At 39.7% G+C, this 22,870-nt stretch overlaps 1 protein-coding gene across 18 annotated transcripts in view; it reads left to right on the top strand.

Annotated features, from left to right (window-relative positions):
• Positions 1-22,870, top strand: part of NCOA3 (nuclear receptor coactivator 3) — a 112,772-nt gene that overhangs the window by 21,127 nt on the left and 68,775 nt on the right. For 3 of the 18 annotated variants that reach the window (XM_044440352.1, XM_044440353.1, XM_044440344.1), the window contains exon 3: positions 17,666-17,776. The exons of 13 other annotated variants lie outside the window; for them this stretch is intronic. The gene's annotated coding sequence lies outside the window, so the exon portion shown is untranslated. Of the gene's footprint in view, positions 1-12,337; positions 12,377-17,665; positions 17,777-22,870 lie in introns of those variants that run through there. 2 more of the 18 variants (XM_044440345.1, XM_044440346.1) reach the window with 2 other exon arrangements.

Raw genomic sequence — 22,870 nt, 5'->3', positions numbered from 1 at the left:
TAATGACTACCAGTCCAGGAGGGGAGAAATAATACTAAGATGTTAGGTAAATGCACTTATAGGCTTCATAATAATACTGCTATAGCCAACCATCCTAGAATTGTGCCAGCAACTGTGGCCATATGCCATGAGAGAATCAATGAACTCATGATGATCTGGACAAGTTACCTGCAGAGCAACACACACAACAAAGCACCTACATTCTGTCAGACTTGGTGGCTAATGCCATGGAATGTTTGGAATTAAAAGAAAAAGTCTTTTAGCCCTAGCAAATGGAGGGTTAGGGTTAGGTAAAGTGCTGTTTTGATGCTGTCACTTGTCATTTTGTTTGCTTAACCAAAAAATAAATAAATATGCAAACAGCAATATCAGGCAACATGCCTTTTATCAAGTGCTTATACCATGATTGGGCTTGGTATGATGGTCTGTTGTTAATGTGACCGTAGCTGTGAAGTGAAGGTGTTTAGGGCTGAGTATATATGTATACCTTTCACATTCCTAGTTTGTTTCATCTCAGTCTGGTGGCACATATTCACAGGTGGATTCTGCTGGTAGAGTTTTTCTGGCATAAATACCAGGATGATGTCATGGTTTTACAGAGTGTTTTCAGCTTGATTTAGGTTGCAGTCCTAAAGGTTTGGCTGTTGGGTGATATAGAGATGATGGGTGTGAACAAAATGGGCATTACTTTTGAGTATACATGCAGATAATTGTATTGGTAGAGTGAAGTCCAATGTAGATACGAACGTGTATAACTGAAGACTTATTATGGCATTCTGTGCAGGATGTGACAAGCCGTAGAAGCAATACCCATTTCCCCACTCTTCCTTTCCTGCAGGTCAGCCTAGCTGCACTGCTTTGCACGTGAAGGAAGGAGTCTGGATTGCCATCAAAATAGGTTGTATCCTGGTAGCTTCAGTCTCCTTCCCATCTTGCTGCACATATGTCCTCTTTACCTGTTCTCCAGGGTTGCTCATAATACCTCAGAGAAACAGCCAGTGTTATTCTTTCTGAGCTGACTGTGAGGGAGAGAGAGGAGGATTTGAGTATAGATCCTAGTTTCATCTTGGAATTGGCGATCTCAAAAAACCTGTGGCCCCCTAGAAACTGCCTAGGGCTCATCAGATCACTCTGTCCACCCGTCACCAGAAAACATTGCAGTTTTGAGTTTTCAATAGAAGGACTTTCAAATGAGACTGAAGATGGGTTGGTGAGTCATGAGATGATTTCTGAATCTTTGTAGACAAAAATTTGGTGATTAAGTTTCTGTTAACCACAAATATAAGTTCTTAGAAATACATGCCAACATTCCTTGGTGTAATAGACAACTACTAAAATGAGACCCAGTGGAGGGAACAGAGAGCAGAATGCAGGCCACATGACCACTTTCTTTCTGACCTATACTTGAATTATTTTAATACTGTTTTTTCATACAAGTGATACTAAACATAGCTGTCATTTATATGATATAAATAGCTCATGATAAAATTAAATGGAAGTAATATTAATGGGAAAATGAATGACTTTGAGTGATTTTATCAATGGGAGATACTTGATTAATAACTGATAATTTGTACTGGAGAAATTTCACTTGTTATACAACCAGTAGATTAATTTGTATGGACGTAGAACAGAAGAGAAAATGGAGGGCATACTCATTGTATGTTCTAGCAAATACATGTGGCATTTGATTGGGAAAGGATGTTTATACAGTGGTACCTTGGCTCACGAACGTAATCTGTTCTACTACTCTGGTTGTGACCCAAATTGGTTGTGACCCAAGTTAAATTTCCCTGTAAGGTTCAATGTAAGTAAGGTTAATCCGTTCTGACCCCTCCGAATGTGGTTGTGAGCCAATTTTTGGTCGCAAGCCAAGTCAAATTTCCTCATAAGGTTCAATGTAAATAAAGTTAATTCTGTAACTGTTTTTTTATCAGAAAAAATTGAAACAAAGTGACAAAGAACAACAAGGTACTGTACAGTACAGTGGAAAACACTAACCTAGGTGGGGGAGAGGTTATTGTTTTGAGAGAGAGTCCTCCTCCATAAGGACATTGGGGAGATCTCTTTCAGGGGTTTCCTCTCTTCTTTGTCTCTTAGATGCAGGGTCAATTTTGGTGAAAAATCTGTCTATAGTCACTTGTTTTTTCCTGCGCTGCATAACCTTCCAGAAATGAGAGACCATGTTATCGTTCATCAGATTCAACACTCTGTTTGTTACACTTATGTTGGGGTGGTGCTTCTCAAAGAAATCCTGGCATGGGCGTGCTCCCGCAGGAAAGATGGGTGCAATCTCTGTCATCTTCTCCCCAACCACCATGATTATGGCCATCTCTCCACCCCCACGAGTGGGGAGATGGCCACAATCACAGTTGCATTTGTGTCGGGAAGACGTGTGTGATCACAGGCACACTCCTGCAGGAAAGATGGGCGCAGCCCCTATCACACATGTCTTCCCTGCACAAACACAACTGCGATCGTGGCCATGTCCCCACTGGGGCGGGGGGGGGGGATGGCTGCAATCTTCGTTGCCACCCAATGCAGAGTTCGTGACCCAACTCAAAATTTTTATGAAATTTTTGTTCATGACCCGATTTGGTTGTGAACCAGGCGTTTGTGAGCCGAGGTACCACTGTACTTTCTTTTTTCTCTCAGGCAGCGATTTCTCCCTTTTTGCTCTTAAACATTAACATTGTATTCTGGAAGTTTCTTTAATCACTTGTAAAGAGGCTTAAGTTCATCAAGTATCTTTCTTGTTATGATAATAGTTATACAGTGCTGCCTCGGCTCACAAACACCTCAGTTCACGACCAAATTGGGTTGTGGACAAAAATTTCATTAACATTTTGATTCAGGTTGCAAACTCTGGGTGGTGACTGTGATCCTGGACATCTCCCCAACCCCCTGAGTGGGGAGATGGCCATGATTGTGCTGGGGGTGGAGGGGTGATCACATCTGTCTATCCTGCACAAATTCAACCATGATCTTGGCCATCCCCCCCCCCCCTGCAGGACGATTGCGCCCGTCTCTCCCCCTCCAGCATGCCTGTGTTTGTACCCATCTCACCCCCATGAGTGCGCCGGGATGACAGGCACGATTGCAGTTTTGCTGGGGGGGCGGGGAGATGGCTGTGCTCGGGGTGGGGAGGAGATGGCCGCGATCTTTGTCCTTTGTCACTTTGCTTTACCTTTTTCTGATTAAAAAAAATAGTTACAGAACAGATTAACCTTACTTACATTGAACCTTATGGGGAAATTTAACTTACCTCATGACCAATTTGGGTCAGGACCAGAGTCCTGAAACGGATTAAGTTCTTGAGCCAAGGTACTACTGTATTGGCTTTTGAAGTGCATGGTTGGCTCTGTATAATTTTATTTTATTTTTTCCTTAGAAGTCTAGCTTCCCCAGTTAGAGATGCTCATGGAGGATAGTAAAAATATAAAAATATTTATTTTTATTAACAGTAAAAAATAAAATGAGACACAAAGCACTTAAGTGCACTGATTACTGTATTACACTTAATACAATGACACAGTTTCAGACAAGGAGATGTAAGGAGATGGAACAAATTTTTGATGTGTAAGTGCAGGTTCTGTATACTTGTTAAATATACATTTGTTGAGATGGAAGTTTTTAGGAAATTTCCTTATTACCCATGTCCTTGTATGCAAGCTGTGGTCATGATTTATTTTCTTGTGTTTAAGTAAATTCTGTTAAATAATAATACACCATCTATTTTCAGGTAACTATGGATACTAAAAGAAACCAGATATTGATACTGCCAGTTGTTGAAGGTGTAGCACTTCTTTTTGGAGAGGAGAAAAATCATTACAGGTTTAAACCTTATAATGGGATGTGTTTAAACAAATAGACTCCAGACTGATGTGTTGGCTTCTGAGAAAATTATAGTATTTAATCTTGTAATTTACTATATATAGAGAATCTAAATTTATCATTTTAATTTGAGCAAACTAGCTACATACAGTTGAATTGTAAGTTGTACCTTTTAAATGTCTTATATATTGGTCATGTTATGGTATTTGTCTGTAACCATTGTTTTACATTAGTAACTTAGAAAATGGTGATAAAACTTCTTTAAAGAACCACAAAGGGGAAAATCCAAAAGATTGTTAGAGCTGAATGAAGCTATAGTTGGAAGAATTGAATATAATATTAAATACAATATTAAATTCCGTTAACATTTTGTGACTTGTCAACAGACTTTAAGATTTTGGGAGGCATTCTGCCATCTTCTGTGCTCCTAATGTCATACATAAATGTTAGCCTGCATGTCTAGAACATAATATTGGACTAAGTTGACAGAAAGGCATGGAGTCAGTGCTCATATTCCAAAGCTGCCAAAACATCCTTGTTGATAGATTTAAAATGCTTTCTCAGACTAGAGGTGATCTGAACTGTAGATCTGAGTTGTAAGAATAAAGCCAGTTGGTTTATACGAACTGCCGTAAAAATGTATGAAAGCTCAGTACAATTTCAGTAGCACTGAAGGTGAATGAACTTCAAATAGATAACAGGCTTACAATGCAATCATATACATGTCTAATCTAGATTAGTACGTACTGGATTGTAATTCATTTGCCAGTGCCCCTCTTTCTGTGTTCAGGAGAAAGCTATCATGGCCCTCAGATCTGTTACTGCTTTTAAACGTTTTGCATTTATGTGTACATTACAGAAGACTTTTAGAAAATGTTTTCTTCTCATTTCTCTAGATATCAGGAAGAGTTGGTATTCTATACTGCTGAACTTATGTTGGTATTAACAACTGCCAACGCCCCTCCCCCTCCCCCAGCCTTAAAGTGCAGAGAAGCCTAGTTTGCTTGCAGCTGCAGCACTAGACATCTTTCAGGAAATGACCTTGGCTTGTATTAATCAAATTCAGAATGCACAGAAAAGCTGCTTGGTAACGTGCTGACTTGATATAAAATGTTAGGGCATCCATTTTCTTGTAAAATGAAGTCATGAGGAAAAAACAGCATTTCTTAAATAACATCTCCTTCTAAAGGGCTTTTCAGTAAACTGCAAGGACTATGATTAGGGTTTTTAAAATACAAAGCCTGAGAAACAATTACTGTATTTTTTGCTCTATAAGACGCACCTGACCATAAGGCGCACCTAGTTTTTAGAGGAGGGATCCATGGAAAGCTTCCTGATAATCACAGGTGCATTCCCCATCACTTCGCCATGGGCTTCATTAAAAGACGGGTTGCCATTTGAAAACACACACCGACCTGTGATTAACAGCTCTTACCTGTGCCAGAGGAGGGGGGCGGAGCGGGGCGTGCTGAGCACGTGCCGGCCAGGTGTGGTGCAGCCGGGCCAGCAGCGTGCTGGCGGTGGTCTTCCCGGCGGCGCAGCAGTAGGTCTTCCTGGGTGGTTGGGGTGAGCAGTCCGTCTCTCCGTGTGGCCGGCGGGTTGAAGCCCGTGGCTGCTGCTCCTCCACACCACTCCCCCTGAGCGGCACAGCTCTCACCTGCACCAGAGGGGGGAGGTGGAGCAGCGCGCGCTGAGCGCATGCGGGCCAGGTGGTGCCACGTGGTGCAGGCGGGCCGGCAGCATCCCGGGTGTCGGGCACACACACATTCACTGCACAGACATTTCCCCTTTTGAGGGTGAAAAAGTGCGTCTTACAGAACGAAAAATACGATACTCATTGTTGCCTTAAAAAAAAAAGACACTTAAGATCTAAGAATTACAAACCATACTGTAGCATTTAACTAATAGCCACTCTGTATATAGTCCTATTTGTAACTTTGGCTTACTTTGCATAGTAGGTGCATCTGGAGGCTCCCCAGTCTTCTGGAAGCTCTCCAGAATTATTGCAACATGTGAGAAGCTATTAATGTGTAGCATATCCTCAGCAAGGATTTTTATACCACGTCCTTGTACATCTTCCATATCACTTCTTGTTGCTAGAATATGGGGACTGAATATGAAAGATTGTAAAATTGTATGATAGAGTACTGCCTTCAGTACATGATGTAGTTATTTGTTTGTGGATGAAGATTTGTTATGTCTGTTTAAGCTTCATCTACTTGTTGTAATACATAAGTTTATTTGGAAATATTTCTCAGCAAGCACAGGATATGGTCGCACATTAAGGAGAAACTTACCTACGGTTCTAAGAGAGGACTAAAAAGTTTTAAAATCCTTGTTTTCTGATATGCATTGAATTGGTATGCTACTACAGTCATTATCTTTGGGGGGAAAGTTAAATTTATACAAAACGAAATCTTCATTCAATTCAGGCAACAGTTTAAACATTATTGCTTCAGTATCTTATTACAGATGGTCCCTCATTTTAGCACCTTTTGTTCTTATCACAGATCCATTGTTCATAATTCTGCTTTTGGGACTCATTTGTCATTTTAAAAAAAATATATGATTGTCAATGGGTATATGTTTGGCTATAGTGGCATTAGTGTAATGTAAGTGGGGCCTGCAACAAAATATTGAAATATGGAATGGTCTGCTTCAGGACATTCTCTTTCTCCTCCCTGTTAAAGGCAGCATTCCTCACCCACTGGGCACCCTCTGTTCTCATTGGTCAATATTGACATTTCTCCCTTAAGAAAAACCTCTGTGCTTTCTACAAAGCTTAGGGTTCCCGCATTTTGGCTGAATAAGGACTGATTTTCAGAAAATTAAGATAATTATATATAATGTATATTATTTGGGACCTTGAGGATCAGCTCAGTATTGGACATCACAAATGAAACAAAAAAAGTGTTTTCTTAATGTTGTGTTCACATTGTCAAGATTAACCCCCCACCCCAAACTTATTATTAGTTCACCACTGAATATTTTTTCTAAATAACCAAGCTAACATAACATCCTGCCATTTTGTCATAAGTTTCTGCCAGAATATTGCCTTTTGGTGAATAATGACTTTTACTTTTTTAAAATCTTATTTTATTGCTGTTATTGTAAACTGTCCCAAGACGTCAGTGATGGGATGGTATACAAAAGTTTAAAATAAAATAAATAACTGAAAAGGGACCACTGAATATTTGGCAAGTTTGGCCATGCATAAAATACTCTGCCATTTCTATTGCAAAGAATGTCGTCATTAGATTTTTACAAGTTTCAGGAACCATGGACAGATTGGGGCAGGAAAATTCTTGGTGGTCATGCATATAGATTTCAAGATTATGTGTAGCCAGCAACTGACTGTGTCTCTCACTCTCTTTCTGCATGTGTGCTTTCCTTTTCCCAGAGGCTTTAGTTTTGGTCATGCTTGGTTTTTCCTATTAACGTATACTTGGTCCTTCTGCTTTTGAGAGAGAACATAAAATGAATACGAAGAATGAAAAGCTACCATGGTTGCTTTCTGAGAAGGGTTGTGTTTGTGGGTATTGTGCTCCCCATTGTACTATTTCCTGAAGGCAGTGCTGGAGGCCATTCATCTGCCCCACTGCAGTTGAGCTATGATATTTTGCAGTGCTATATGTCGTCTCCACATCAAACTGTTGAATGAGATCATCCAAGAATTTGGAATCAAGTGTCATTGCTTTTGGCTTTCATTTGATTTAAGTTAAAAGTGCTGAATTAGGGCTTGGGATAAGCGGTGGACAGGATAAAACTGAATCCAGAAAATACTGAATTATTTTTGTCAAGTTGCTTATTTCCTGGTCACTAGTTCTAGAGCAGACTTCCCTGAGATCAAGTTAGCATATGTGTGTATACCCTATCTGTGTATACCAGGGGTCCTCAGACTTTTTAAACGGGGTCAGTTCACTGTACCTCAGACTGTTGGGGGGCTGGACTATAGTTTGAAAAAAAAAAATGAACAAATTCCTATGCACACCGCACGTATCCTATTTGTAGTGCAAAAAAAAAGGAAAAAACAATACAATATTTAAAATGAACAATTTTAATCAACACAGATATTAATATTTAAATGGGAAGTATGGACCTGCATTTGACTAATGTGATGGTCAGTGTCCGGTTCCATATTCGCTCCTTTATTCTGTATTCAGAACCAACGCATGCATGCAATAGGGGGAAGAGCCAGCATGCGCAATTCACGCTGGCAAGACCAGCACAGCAGCAGGAGTTAGCCAGAGGTAGCAGAAAGAACCGGTGCATGCACAGTTGAAGGGAGCTGTTACAATTTGGCGCGTGCGCCAGTTTGCTGCTGGTCTCTGAAACTGAAAGAGTTTCAGAGTATACCTGTGGCGGTTCAGAGCTTCTGGACTCATTTGGAGATCGTTGTCTCCAAACAAGCCAAAAAGCTCTGAGGCGGGCTGGGTAAATGACCTTGGTGGGCTGTATCTGGCCCGCGGGCCTTAGTTTGAGGACCCCTGGTCTATACCTTCTACTGGGCAAAGTGAGGCAGAAATGACAATATCTTCTAGACAGACACGGTTTAGCAATGTTGTTCATGCTGTGGTAACCACCTAATTAGATAACTACCATATAATATATGTAGAGAACCAGTGTGGTGGTGAAGCATATGGAACTGGGACACAGGCAATCTGGATTCTAATCCCACTCAGCCATGGAGCCAACTGGGTGACTTTGGGCCAGTCACAGACTCTCAGACCAACCTATCTCCCAGGGTTCTTGTTGTGGGTATTAGTTTGAGAGCAGGGTGAACAGCATAAACTCATCCACTTTGAGTTTATTGTAAGAAAAAAAAAAGCAGATTATACATCTTATAAAATAAAGTCTGCCTTTGAACACTACTCAAGAAAACTCAGTTGGTTCAAAACACTGCTGCTGTACTTTTGTGCATGAGTTGTTGCATGGGTTAGGCTAGCCTTTGAACAGCTTCACTGACCACTAATCTATTCTGAGCCCACCACAAAGTGTTGGTGATTAATTTTAATACCCTCTACAGCTTTGGACCTGGACTTATATACAAGAATATCTTCCTGTAAGGTGACATTAATTAACCTTTGCCTTGGATTTAAGACACTGAAGTTCAGAATCCTTTTCTGAGTAGCTTTTATTGTTTTTCAGCTCATTTGGCATCTCACAGGGAGCAGGTCTTTAAAATTGTAGAGATAGTTTCATACATAAGCCCAAGAGGGACTTTAACCTATTTTTTCAGAGTATGGGGAGTCATCTGTTTTATATATTTATATATGTATTTTCACCATTTATGAACTGCTGTACATCAAAACAGATTCCGGGTTAAAAAAGGTAAAACAGAATAATACAAACTATAGCTGATCAGTCAAGGAAGACTTATTGGATGAAAGATGTTTTTATGAAGGGCTGAAAACAACACAGAGGCAGGAACATCCAGAAGAATTGAGCTGCCTCACTGAAACCTCTTCTCCAGATAAACTATCAGGCAGCAGGCCCATGTGGAACCACCACATGCCATCTGCTGAACTCAGTAATGAGGCAGTGTGATAAAGGAGAAGGCATAATAAAATTTCCTGGTCCCAAGTTGTTTAAGCATTTATACCTTAGTATTAGAACCTTAGACTTGTCTCTTAAAGTGAATAGGCAGCCAGTGCAGTTCTTTCAGCAAGGGAGATTGAAGCCAACAAAAGGGCAGCTCCTGACAACCCAGCTTGCATTATGCATCAGCTCCAACTTCCAGACCAGCCTCAAGCACCTCTACAGTCACATACAGAGCATTGTAGTGCTACAGTCTTGAGGTTACTGGCAACCATATCACTGTGCACATCCTTCTAGCAGAGGTCATAGATGGCAAACCAGTTGAAGCTTGTGAAATGCACTCTGTGCCCCTGCACTCACTTGGGACTCAAGAAACAATGCTGAATCTAGGAGGACCATGGGCCACAAACCTGATCTTTCCAAGGAAGTACAACCCATCCAGAACAATGGGCAACAAGCCTTTCTTCTAGACTTGGGAACCATTTGCTCACAGGTCTTCAATCTTTCCAGGATGAAATTTAGTTTGCCTTCTTCCAGCTCATCAATGAGTCTAGTCCTCTAACTTATGTTGGTGCAGCCTTGACTATCCAGGTGGGTGGAGATGAGTCAATTCAGTTCAGCTCAGTTCCCCATGACTCAATAATACACAATCAGCCTTCTCATTCATGTTTAAATCACGAATGAGTTGATCTTAACTGCAGACTAGGCTAGTGTTAAACAGGAGCACTGTAAGGCAAGAGGGCTCAGTGGATGAGCTATGAGGTACATGATAGTTAAGGGAGGTGGAACAATGTATAGATATCTGTAACCCATTCTGCTGTGATAACCTAACTCCTTCTGCCATGTCTTGTGCCATGTTAATTTTCTTAAAGTCGAAATGTCATTGGGCCAAGGTAGATTGTTTGGAAGTTATTGAGTACCTGTCATCAAGCAGTAGTATCAAAATACAGTGGTACCTCGGCTCACGAACGCCTTGGTTCACGAACAAATCGGGTCACGAACAAAAATTTTATTAAAATTTTGATTTGGGTTGCGAACTCCTCATTGGGTGGCGACCAAGATCGCGGCCATCTCCCCACCCCCAACCTCGAGTGGGGAGATGGCCGCGATCGCAGTTGCTTTTGTGCAGGGAAGGTATGCATGATCACAGGCGCGCTCCGTCAGGACAGACAGGCGCAGTCTCGGTCATTCCTCCCTCCCCAACCAGCACGGGCACGGCCATCTCCCACCCTCAGCACGCCCCGTTCACGTCCGTCTCTCCCTGTCTCAGCACACCTTGTTTGTGTCCATCTCTCTGTCCCCCAGCACACCATTTGTGCTGTCTCTTCCCCAGTGCACCCGCGATCGCGCCTGTCTCCCCCCCACCCCAATGTGTTGGGATGATGGGGACCTGCAGGGATGACAAACGTGATCTTGGTCATGCAGGGATGACAGGCACGATCTCAGTCGTGCTGGGGTGGCGGGGAGATGGCTGCTCTTGTGCTCGGGGTGTTTGTGTGCGGGGGGGGGGGGATGGCCACAATCTTTGTTGTTGTCACTTTGCTTCACATTTTTCTGATTTAAAAACTGGTTTCAGAATGGATTAACCTTATTTACATTGAACCTTATGGGAAATTTAACTTTGCTCATGACCAATTTGAGTCCTGGAATGGATTAAGTTCATGAGCCAAGGTACCATTGTATATGAATAGTGTTTTTCTTGCATCTTGTTGTCTGTTTAAAAAAATGATTGGATTGGCCCAAGTATTTTGTTGGTTGAGAAAAATTAATTGTAAAAATCTTAGAGGAATGTAAGCCATCATGTTTTGTAAGTGTATACCTGATTTCCTTTCTGGGTGAACTCAGTGTAGTCTGAACAGCACTGGTGTTCTAGTTGGGGTGATAGGGAAATGAAGTAGCCACTTAACACCCCCAAAATAGGACACAGATTTGCATACTACTTGTGTATCACTATTAATATTCAGAATACACAATTAGAAATAATCACTATAAATAGAAATCCACTACACCTCACCATAGTGGGGAAGATTATGGCCAGTGGATCTGTGTGCCTGCATAGTTTGCTGTTTAGATGCTAACTGTTGATGGGGAATGGAGTCAGTATTACTTAGTGGTTTAGAGTGCTGGACTGTGACGCAGGTTCACATTCATGTTCCCAATCACCCATGAAGCTCACTGAGACTTTGAGCCAGTAATTGACACTTAAACAGGCCTCTTTTGCAGGGTTGTTGTGATACTAAAAATAGAGAGGAGGGGCATTCTGCCTTCTTCCTGCAAGGCACCCATGATATAATAAAAGAAAATAGAAATAGAAATATAAACTCTCCTGAGTTGTCTTTCTGATGGTTCTTTATCTTTGAACAGGATTTGGACTGGATGTCCCTTCAAAAAGAGGATGCTTTCAAACCAAGAATTCCTCTGAAAGTAGTACCCATGGCCACTCTAGCAATAGAAGGGGAGAATGCAAGGACTGTGCTATAATCAAGGAAGCGATAATGAATTCACATGTCTGACAGATGATACAGGTTCTTATTGAAGACTGGTTATGGAAAGATGCAGTAATGCTCTCTTCTCTGCATTTCTAAATAACTCAGGCCAGGCAGAATAATCTTGATGAAACAAGAATTTGTTCATTAATGGATACAGTGTAGGAAAAGAAAGATTATATCACATTGCTTCCCTTGGACACCTGAAGAAACATTCTTAAGGAAAGCAAGTTGTGGAAATTTTGAAAAGCTTGCAGCACTTCAGAGTCCAGTAGAACTTGAAAGCTATTTTGCATTTTATTGATGATAGATCTATAAATATTAATAGGAGGTGGTGTTGTACAGGTGTGGCAAGAAGAAGAAAGAGGGGTCATGTTTCCATAATTTTCTAAATTACCCAGTGTATAAACTAGGATCACCATGCCTTGTTTTCTCTCACCTTTCCCTTCAGTCTTCCAGCGGATATCCTTGTGGTCTGCCAGCACAACCTGGCTTGTTCCTTCATTTCCACCTGGTTGGTATGCCATTCTGCTTGCTGCTGTTTTAAAATGATGTTTGAAGCCAAAAAATGTGTAATAGGGGTCTTTTTCCAGCTCCACAAAACTCATACACTGTGTTCAGATGACCTTCCCCTCCTCTTTGTTTTTGCCAGTCTTTTCCAGCTATTTGAAATGTTTTTCCTGGTCAAAGTTTTCAGCTGTCAAGGGAGCAACAAAATGATTTAGGTAATGTACATGGAAACTGACATAGAAAATGTATATAAGCCTATGTGTTCAGTTGTCAGGATCCTGTCTCTTGAGTTGTCAATTGAAATGCACCAGTAGAAGGGGAAAAAGTGGCAAAAGAAGGTGCACCAAATATGGGGGGCGGGGGGGGGGGAGAATGTGACAGCATCTCTCCTTTAGTAATGTAATCCTCTTGATTTTACATTAACAAATGTAATTTGTTAATTACAATCAAATATTGAACTAATGCTTCTCAGTGCCTTCCACCTTTTCAACAAGTAGCCAGCTGCTCCTGAAAGTGGCAATTATCTTCCCCTCCCCCCACTTTTTGTGGCTGATATTCAGAGTACTTCCTGCTGTGGTTACTGTGAGCCACTGGGAATCCCCCCCCCCAAAAAAAATTTAATGACTAGGAAGTAAATGAAGGGGAAAACTTTCCTAATTTAAAGTCTGAGAAATAAATGGAAATTTGCTCACCTGCATGAAGTGCTCTATTACTGCAAGTGTGCAAATTTCCTCTCCATTTAACACTTTTTCCTTAAACTGGTTCAGTTTTCTCCATTTACTTGCATGCCATTAAATTATCTTTCCCACTCAAAAAATGCTCCTACTTTCCTGATGGTTAAAGAAAGAACAGGACAGAATGAATGTAGCACCAGTACCAGCAGTACTTGTACTAGGGTTCAATTCTACTTCATGGTTCAGTTCCTCCCATTCAGCTGCCTTCTCAGGGCCTTTTAGTAGAACTATTAGAGAACTAAAATAGGCAGAGCAGTATGTGCTCCAAAAAAGGGGCAGTAACCACTATCTTCTCTTTCTGGACTACTTAGAGACTCAGAATAGTGGAGGACAATGGGAAGCATCAGTTCAACATTTAAAATTGAGCGGGTTCCATTACTAAGTAGGAAACACTCTTCTCATCCCGTCCATGTTTGGTTCAAGCATTTGCTGCTTTTACCCATGTTTTCTGTTGACAACTCAGTGTGCATGTCACACTGCTTCACTTTGCTGTTGCATTCAGCTATTCAAAGGATATTGACTGGGCAAGACTACACATATCAGAGTGCTGTAAGAGTGCATTTGTACACCTGCGAAAGACCAGTGCCACCACAAATATGGAGACCCAAATTGTGCAATTTTCTGTGACAGGGTTGTTTTCTGTTTTAAAAAGTGCACCAAACCACTTAGAGTTGCTCAAAAGTTTTGCATGGGCATCGGTGAAAGGATCGTCATTGTGGTGGTGAGAGTGAGATTGAAAGAACAGCAGGTATTCTGCTACCAGTGTCCTGTAGTAGTTGAAATGTTAGACTGGGACTCAAGATTTGGATTCAGCACAGTATAGCAAAGAAGGATGGACTTAAGGACCTGATGTTCAACTTCTTTAATATTTTAGCTTTCTAGAGATTTAGAAGTGCATAGAAATTTTGAGGGAGAAGTTTCAGTAATTCAGATATCACAAAAGATCTACATAATTCTACTGGCACAACTAAGAAACTTAAAAACAATTGCAGCCAGCTATATTGCATTACAAGAAAGTAACCGAACAGCAATAGTATTTTTAGCAGGGCCAAATAAAATCTCAAAGTAGTGAGCTAGTATTTGCATTCTGCAGAATTCCTTTGGGGGTGGGGGAGGTGAAGTGAAAAAGTCCAGCATTTCCTTTGTCAATAATACTATTTTCTAAAAGCTTTTAGAAATGTTTGCTAGTAAATAATGTGAGTGGGAAGGATATTTGTTTGCAAATTTGTTCCTTTAGCTAGATGCTGAAAGCAACAAACTAGTTCAATGCGAGGATTTCTGACAGTAAGGATGAACTATGGTACTGCAGTAGTTAAATCTTATTTCCTCAGCTTTTGTTTTTTGGAAATCAATGTAATGCATGTGTTGTGGAGTGTGCTCTTTCTCTCTCTTTTTCATGCGGTGATTTAAGTAAACACTCAGTTGACAAAGTGCTGAATTCATGCTCATTTCATAACAGTAAACAGTTATCCTGCTGTGAAGTCTGGTACTCATGAGTTAACTTTTCCTTTACAGCTGAAGGTTCCATCTACAGTTGTTGTTTTCTGATTGGTTGCTAAAAGGTGAAATTGAAACCACAGTGAACTTTTGACCCCATAGCAGTTCTTGTGGAAAGCCTACCAGTTGCTGAGAAAGAGGGTGGGTGGGCAGAAATAGGGTGGGTTTGTGTTTTTTGTTTTTTTGAGGGGTTGCCTCCTTTCCTGTATTTTTGCCTCCTTTCCTGTGAGATCGTGCAGCATTGCATGCAACCTTTTGGAGTGTGGGGAATAAATGAACAAGCACAAGCAAGTAGCTTACATGCTCCAGTAACAGCCAAGTTGGCATTTTTCCCTACTTAGCAACACCAGCAATTAAAACAAAACAAAACAAATTCCAACAGCCAAATGAGTAGGATTCTTTCCCTCTTTATCTAATGGCTTCTGTTTATGTACAGAAATCATAAATGGATACAGATGATGGTAGTTATAAACCTGACAATTTGAGATGACTCATCAAATGGACACTTGCATCTCAAAACATTGGACTATTTTGGTTTAGGAAATAATATTTTTTGGAAGGACTGTAGAATATTTTAATGGTGCACTAAAAGCCAGTAGGACCTGCAGCTAATAATAAAAAATCCACTTTTCCTGGATTGCTGGTTTTTCACAAAGAAGATGTAGCTGCAGTCCATTTAAGCTGACTCTTACAGCTATAATTTGCCTCAATTCATTTGGGGTTGAGGTGGAGAAGAATTCGAATATAGTTCTATCTTGAACTTCTTTGCAATGGAAGATGGACACAGTTATCCTCACATTCAGCTCTCATTTGTTTCATGGAAGTTAGAGCAGAAGTGTTAGATTGTTCTTTCTGAACATGTAGCATTTGAGCTTGCAAAAGCTAATTTCTGCTAAATCAGCTTGTTGCATCCCAAATCTAAGCATATTTTATTGGTAGACTACTACTGTTTTTCTGTAGAGTTTGCTGTCAACTGTGTGACTGTAGGATTTCATTTTGGGGCAGCATATATAAATTGTTTGCTGTAGGCTTTGATCATTAAGTACTTTCACAGTTCATACACTATTTCATGCTAATAAGGCAAACATTTTAATTACATATAATTTAGCAAATAAGTTTTGGTGACATTTCCTTTAAATTCATTTTTTTCACATATTAGATATACATGGTAGAACATTTTCCTATAAACATTTGAAATAAGATTCAAACAGATTAAGTATCTAGGCATGGATTTGTTTTTTCAAGAATTCTCATCTCTGATAAAAGATTACCTCATTAGCTATTCCACAGTATCAGCTGACTGCCTTCTACCATAAATGGAGATGTTTAGCTTAGTATTCCAATCACGTAATTGAAATTCTGAACATTTTAGGCATCTTCAGTTAAATTGGGGTTGCTGTTGATGGCTGAGCTCTTCCCTCTTAACCCCCCCACTCCCACCAAGGAGGAGGTTGAAGCCTAGTGTGTTAATTGAAGACATGCCTCTAGATATTGAGTATATAAAATAATCCTAATATACTATCAGTTTTTCAGAGATGTTTTGTTTTTACACCCTTACAGTAGCAGTTATTTATGGTGCAGTCCTATACAGGTCTATTCAAAAATAAACCCCATTGAATTACATGGGGTGTATTCCCAGGTAAGTATGTATAGGCTTGTTGCAGTAGTAAGTTTTAAAGTATAGTACTAGTAAAGGTGTTGCACTGTAAAGTGCTAATTTTCTCTTTGCTGCAGTTTATTGTAGGAATTCAGAAGCAGATCCTGGTGTAGCCTAGCCAGCAGCATTGAAGGAACAATGAATTTAATATGATTAATAGCAAATTCCTTCCCCGCCCCCGCTCTTGTGTGCAATTCCCCTTGAAGCAATGAAAGCAAAATGCATTCCTAATGATACTCTGTGGCCTCTCTGTGTTCTAATCAGTACTCCCAGTAACAGCTATTGTATAGTTTGATTCTCCCCCCTGCACCCCACCACCACATCAGTCTTTTGTCTAGCATTGTTTTACACAGTGCTTACTGGCTGTTTCTATTCTTATGCCACATATCCTTGGATTTGCCATGCATGTATTTTGATAAAACAAATAAATTTTACACAATAGTCTTTTAAGGTGATATAAACTGACAATATATAATCTGTCCAAGCATTTAATTAGGAATATCTGATGACTGGCCCAAATAAGTTAGTGCAGGTTATCTTTTTCTAAATAAATCATCTGTTGTGCAGTGTTTCAGTTGGGTCCTCATGCATCAAGTTGCTGCATGATGTGGCAAAACCTGTAAAGTATGTGTTCATGTGTCAGGTTTTCCTTCTCCAACTCACCCCTCCTTTTTTTCCACCAGTGCCAAATGTCATCAGATACTCCTCATATATTTTATGGGGAGTTCAAAAATTATGTTTTTGGTATATGGGTGAGGAATTGAAACACACCCCTTCAATGTTTAAGACATTTTTGCAATGTAGTTTGCAATATTTCAGAATATACTGAATTTTGTGATATATTTCTTTATAGGTGCTAATTTCTGAGGCACATTTATCAATGTTGTGACTGTTCAAAAAAAAGGAGGGTTGGTAGATACTTTTAAAGGTACAGTACAGCAAACTGTAATTCCTTATACATACTTATTTGTCTAGCTTTGGGACTGAAAAATCCTCATTGTGAGTTCTGCTAGTAGATGCGCAAATGTTCTAAAAACATCAATTGTTTCTGGTCTTGCTGTGTCTGAATATATTTTTGAGAGAAGTTTTGCTCTAGACTTAACACGGCAATAAAGGCTCATAACACAGTCCATTTGTTGTGTTGTCCAAACCCAAACCACTTTCTGCACTTAATTAGGACAAGCTACCCTGAAAACCCATGACTTTTATGTTGTCTGGACTTGACAGAGTGATTCTAGAGTGAATCTCAATGCTGCTGCTTATGATCTCACTAGTGCCATGAACAGTGAGGACCTCTCACCCAAGGCAAAGAGGGATTTTGGGTGCCCATCTCTGGTTCATCACTTCCTTTTTTAATCCCAGAAAATTGAGTAGTTTTGTTAAACATTTTTTATGTTTGTCTTTTGCAGGTGCACAAAGTGTGCACTTCCAAGCTGAATGTTATAAGCAGATTTATCTTCTCTGGGGCCTTGTAAGTTCCAGTTTTCAAAGGGAAATGGAATAGGTGACAGACCGACAAGGTAAAACTGTTGTCAATTGCTTAGCTTTTAATTGAAAAGTAAAGGGGAAAATGGTGAAAGCAGGTTCATTAAATGGGCATGGCAACAATATTACTTCTTAATGTAAATATTTGTGTTTTAAGTGATGAACTAAAAATAAAATTAAAATGGCAGCAAGTGAATCCTGCCATGAAGAACACTGAGTGCTAGCTGGAGGATTAAGAGAAGAGAACAACCACCTATGGGGAGCCCAGGCACCTGTTGCAATCAACCCACACTGCATAGCTTGTTCTCAAGGTGGCTTAGAGCAATGTGTGAATCCACACTTTTCCTCTTCTTTTTATTCACAGTTTATAAAGCTTAAGTTTTTATTAGTGAATATTGAGAACTATCTGCTTCTGTTCCCTCTATAAACTGTACAACAAATATTTGATATAACTCAAGTCTTCCAAGCGGTTTGATCAATCAAAGATATGCCATCTTACATTTTAAATATAAACCAAATCTTATTTGGCTTCATGTTGTTTCTTATATTTTATACTCTGTGTATTTTCTATTTTGAACATGTTCAGCAGCTTATTGGATCTTTCTTGACTTTTCTACCCAGCAGGGTATACCAGCAGTGTGGGAGGAGTAATGGAGACAGTTCATTACTCTTCATCCTCCTTTTCCATTTTTCCTGCTATATGAGCCATTGAGCCATCCAGTAGAATTGTGTTAGCTAGGGTGGAGTGGCTATAACACTGTTCCTTTAAGAGATCTCATAGTAATTAGCTTTGCATTTTATTCTATAGCTAGATCATTTCCTGAATAAAAATAGATATTAAAATACAGGATCTTGTACTGAGTTCAGTGTTGGTCCATGAATCCAGTGTTGTCTAGTTTGTCTAGCAATGGCTTCCCAAGCTTTTTCACTCCCTAGCAGTGGTCTTTCTCAAATCTTGGATTCTTCAAAGTGATGGAATTTAGGGATAGAATGTGCATTCAAAGCATGTACTCTTTAGTAACCTATGGCCTTTGGGAAAGAGTTGCTACCTCTACCATGTGCTAGGTAGTACAGAAACGTATATCAATGAAGAAAAGTGTTAATGTAATTTTGAAATTGATAGTGTCATTAATTCCTGTTGTGTGATTGTACTTATTACTGCCTATAAATCAGAGGTAATAACTGTGATCAGAGATAATAGTGAATATGCCCAGTCAAATCATAAAGTTTGCTAAGTGTTTTGGGCGTTTGGCTTTAAGTTATATTGGAACTAGCAAAGAATTCAGACCCATATATTGCAAACTTTGACAACCATAATTAATTGAGGTGGTCAAAATAATTTGGAGCTTTAACTTTGTCATTCCCAAGTGATTACTAATACATCGCACACATGTATTAATCTATTAAGGGAATATTCCAGAACTGATTCACTGCTACCTTCCCAGACAAGCACATTGCCCACAATCAGTACCTTTTCCCAGGATTATGATTCTACTCAATTTATTGACGTTTATTCAGCTCATTATTGCTCATAAACACTGAAGGAACATCTTTCCTGACCTGTTTAGGGCAAGCTGGGTGTCGTCAGCATACTGATGGCACTGGTAGTACTAAATGATCCAGCAGAAAGCCTGAAACTGACAAAAACAGTTTTAGTTGAGCATCCTGATCTGATCAAGAAACTATGTTGTTAGTCTTCATTCCCCACCATAAGCTAAAGTATGTCTGCCTTGAAACCTCTTGACCTTTTGCCCCTTATCTTAATTCATCCATCATTTCCACTGTCACTGTTTGCCTCCTTGCAAACTGTCTATATGCTCTCTTCTACCTTCCTCCAAACTATGTACTTGACTAGGATATTATAAAAACTGCTTGTACAGCCCATTTCATTGCAGTCCCTTGTGGGCTACCTGCATGCTACATGTATTTCCTGTATGTCTGAATTAAACGCTAAAGTTCTTTTGGCTATACAACCCCAGTATACATTTTCTCTTTGGGTTTTATCAGCACCCAACTCCAAATCTTCCAACCTTATTTACTGATTTCAGGTAAGTGTTGAACAATACAGGAGACAGAATAGATTTAAAAGACCTCATAATGTGAGTGCTGCAAGGCTCACATTATGTTCCACAGTACCACTTTCTGGCAGCACCCTCCAATTATCAATAAAATATTTGAAAATAGAAATGAATGGGCAAGTTCAGAGGATCTGAGGGCCTGTCCCACCCGCTTTAACAGTGTCAGAAAAGACATACATTGACTTACAAAGCAAAGTATATACTTTGTTTTAATTCACAGCCACCCTCCTGGAAGTCATACCAAGTATGCTGCTCACATGCTGTCTTGGAAAGTGAAAAATTTGGATGCTTTGCTACTGGCACTGCCAAACCACCAGAAACTGGTGGCAATTTGTGATGTCATCTTGGGTGGTATCAGGAGCTGCTTGGGTCATTTTGCTTATCCTTTAATTAGATAATATCACCAATCCCTAGCCCTGATAGCCTATTCAGAAAAGGTTAACTGTTCAGAAAAGCATTACATGCTGCCAAGACATGCAGCAGAAGTAACAGATTTGTACCCACATCCCCCAAGCTTTTTCTTTACCCACTAGAGGTCGATATAAGTATTTAGTCATAAATCTGAGTCAGAATCTAAATTGAAATGGATTTTGATCCGTTTCATCCAGTATTTGTTAGAGCTGGCCAGCAATGTTTGTTTCAACACATTGCCCCAGGAAAGAAACATTTGCAGTAGAACTTTTTGGATCTTAGGAAGCTTTATTCAGGAGTGTTCTTACAACCACTTCCTTCACCTGCAGGTTAGTTATACCTAGTAGACTCAGTGGGTGATACCTTCCCAAATAGGGAAGGGTATGATTCAAGCTCGCCTTTCTAGATATTGTGTCCACATCCATGGGTTGCAAGAATTGGAAATCATCCTACAACTCAGACTAGAGAGTACACTGGACACTTCTCTATACTGATTTATTTAAAAACTGATGTCCATATGCTATCTAGATTTAGGTAAATGCATGTGATCTTGTCATTACAGTGTTTATGCTGCAGTGATTCTGTTATGACATGAAGATGTAATTATGTCATACATGTTTTCCATTGGGAACAGTTGTATAAAAATGCCACACACCCCTTGAAATGACAGATCCTGACTGAACTTCCCTTTCCTCTCTTTGTGGAAAGTACAAGACATCAGAGAGGAGGCAGGGACTTTCCTGGGGTGTTGGCAAGTTGGATCTCACCTGCAGGCTGGAAGTTACCTAGTGATGCTTTATGGCATGGGGGCTGTGTTTGAGATGCAGAAGTCCAAAGAACCTTTGGGAATCCAAGTTGTGTCATTCTTTGGATTTTGATCTTACAAGTCATATTAAAAGTGCTGTGCTCCAGATCAAATATATTATTTTCCTTCCCACTGTGAGGAGATTTATTTATTTTAAAGATGCCAGAAAATAGGGGAAGGCTCCTTTTACTTCTAGCCTAGCCAGGGCTTAAGAAGAGCTAGTTCCTCAGCCACAGGCTCTCCCTTCTTCCCTTCACAACACACTCTATTAATGCATAATACATTTCTGTTATGGTATCTGGATTATAAATGGAAAACTTGATGGTGAAATAACCAACACAGAGGACTTATTTCCCCTCCTGGAAAAACACTGGCTTTAAATGCACCACCACCTTCATGTTTGCTCATCTGCCACACTGAAGATGATAAAAGACCTTATTAAACAAAAAATATTTTGAAGCAGGCTCTTGGCATTTACATTAACACTTGCTGACTTCTTTTAGAAGGAGCAATGGCACCTTATTGTTGATTCATGAGCCACATTTTAACACAGTTGGATAGGATCACAATTGTGTTTATCTACACCAGTCACCTAGAGCCTTCTGTTACCTTGCTGCAAGTCAGTGTGATCTGCATATCAATATATTGAGTTACCACAGTAACAGGAAACAGCTAACCCCAAAACTGTACAGTGTAAAAATAGAGATCAAGAAGGGCAGCCCAACCCACAACCCAGTTAAAGATCTTAATCACACTGAAAATCAATTTGCATACACTGAGAGTTAGAATTTAATTTAAATTCTGTTTTGTTCAGTTGGTTTAAATAGGAGGACTGGCTTCCAATCACTGCCTGAATTTTTATGTACAAGTCCTTTTATTAGCCTTATTTTTTCTGCTTCAAAACAGGCCAATTAAAAGGACCTTTCAAAACTTTTTCATATCGGTATTTTGAACAACTATAAAAAGTCTTCTAAAGCCAGATACATTTTGAAAGCTTTGAACCTATCACATTCTTCCAGGGACACTAAATTTTAAGTGTCCTATTACATAAAAGTAATGTTATGCACAAGTTTGATGTATGAAGCTTATTAAAGTTTTATACTTTGGACCCTTGTGTTAATGAGAGTGAATGCACTTCAGAACAAATGTTCAAAGCTCAGATACATATGCAGAACATGTGTGCAGACACAAAGCTTTCAAAACTTGCTTTAAAATGTGAAAATGAGAACATTGCCCTTGATAAATATCAGCTGTCATGCAATTCAGCCCACTATGTACTACTTTTATAAACCACAGGCCTAAAAATGGCAATTTGACTTCAACAGCTGTATGTAATGCATTATACATGGCAATATCAACCTAAGGTCAAGAGTTTAGAGGTTTCACTTCAATAGTAAAAGCTATGCTTCCAAGTATAAGTCACTGCTATCCCCTTACTAGTGGAAGTAAAGCTACTAATGTCAGTGGACGGGTTACATTGAGTACAGACTGTTATTGAGATAATTTATTCACCTGACCTTTTAAAAATTCTATATACTGAAATGTATGCTGCTGTTTAGAATGACACACCTTACCACAAATCTAGTAATGCAAAAATAAAAGACAGCTATTTTAATTGCTTATTCTCCTGGTTTATTTTCATGGTCTAGATTTTTTTTAGCTTTAAACAATTCAGTGTACTTGTTCTGGTGTACACAAAGTTAACCACATGATTAGTAACAAGTACAGCACAAAATGAAATTAACTTACTGTACATCTTACTTCCAAGCGCAGATGTTTGTACACTGGGCTACAGTGCTGTTCTATGCAAACACATTCTCCAGTAAAGTACATTA

The sequence above is a fragment of the Varanus komodoensis genome, unplaced genomic scaffold (genome assembly GCF_004798865.1).
Source record: "Varanus komodoensis strain SLA01 unplaced genomic scaffold, ASM479886v1 scaffold37, whole genome shotgun sequence".
Taxonomy (NCBI): Eukaryota; Metazoa; Chordata; class Lepidosauria; order Squamata; family Varanidae; genus Varanus; species Varanus komodoensis.
Note: the sequence above shows the minus strand (reverse complement) of the source record. Positions and strands in the feature narration are given on the sequence as shown.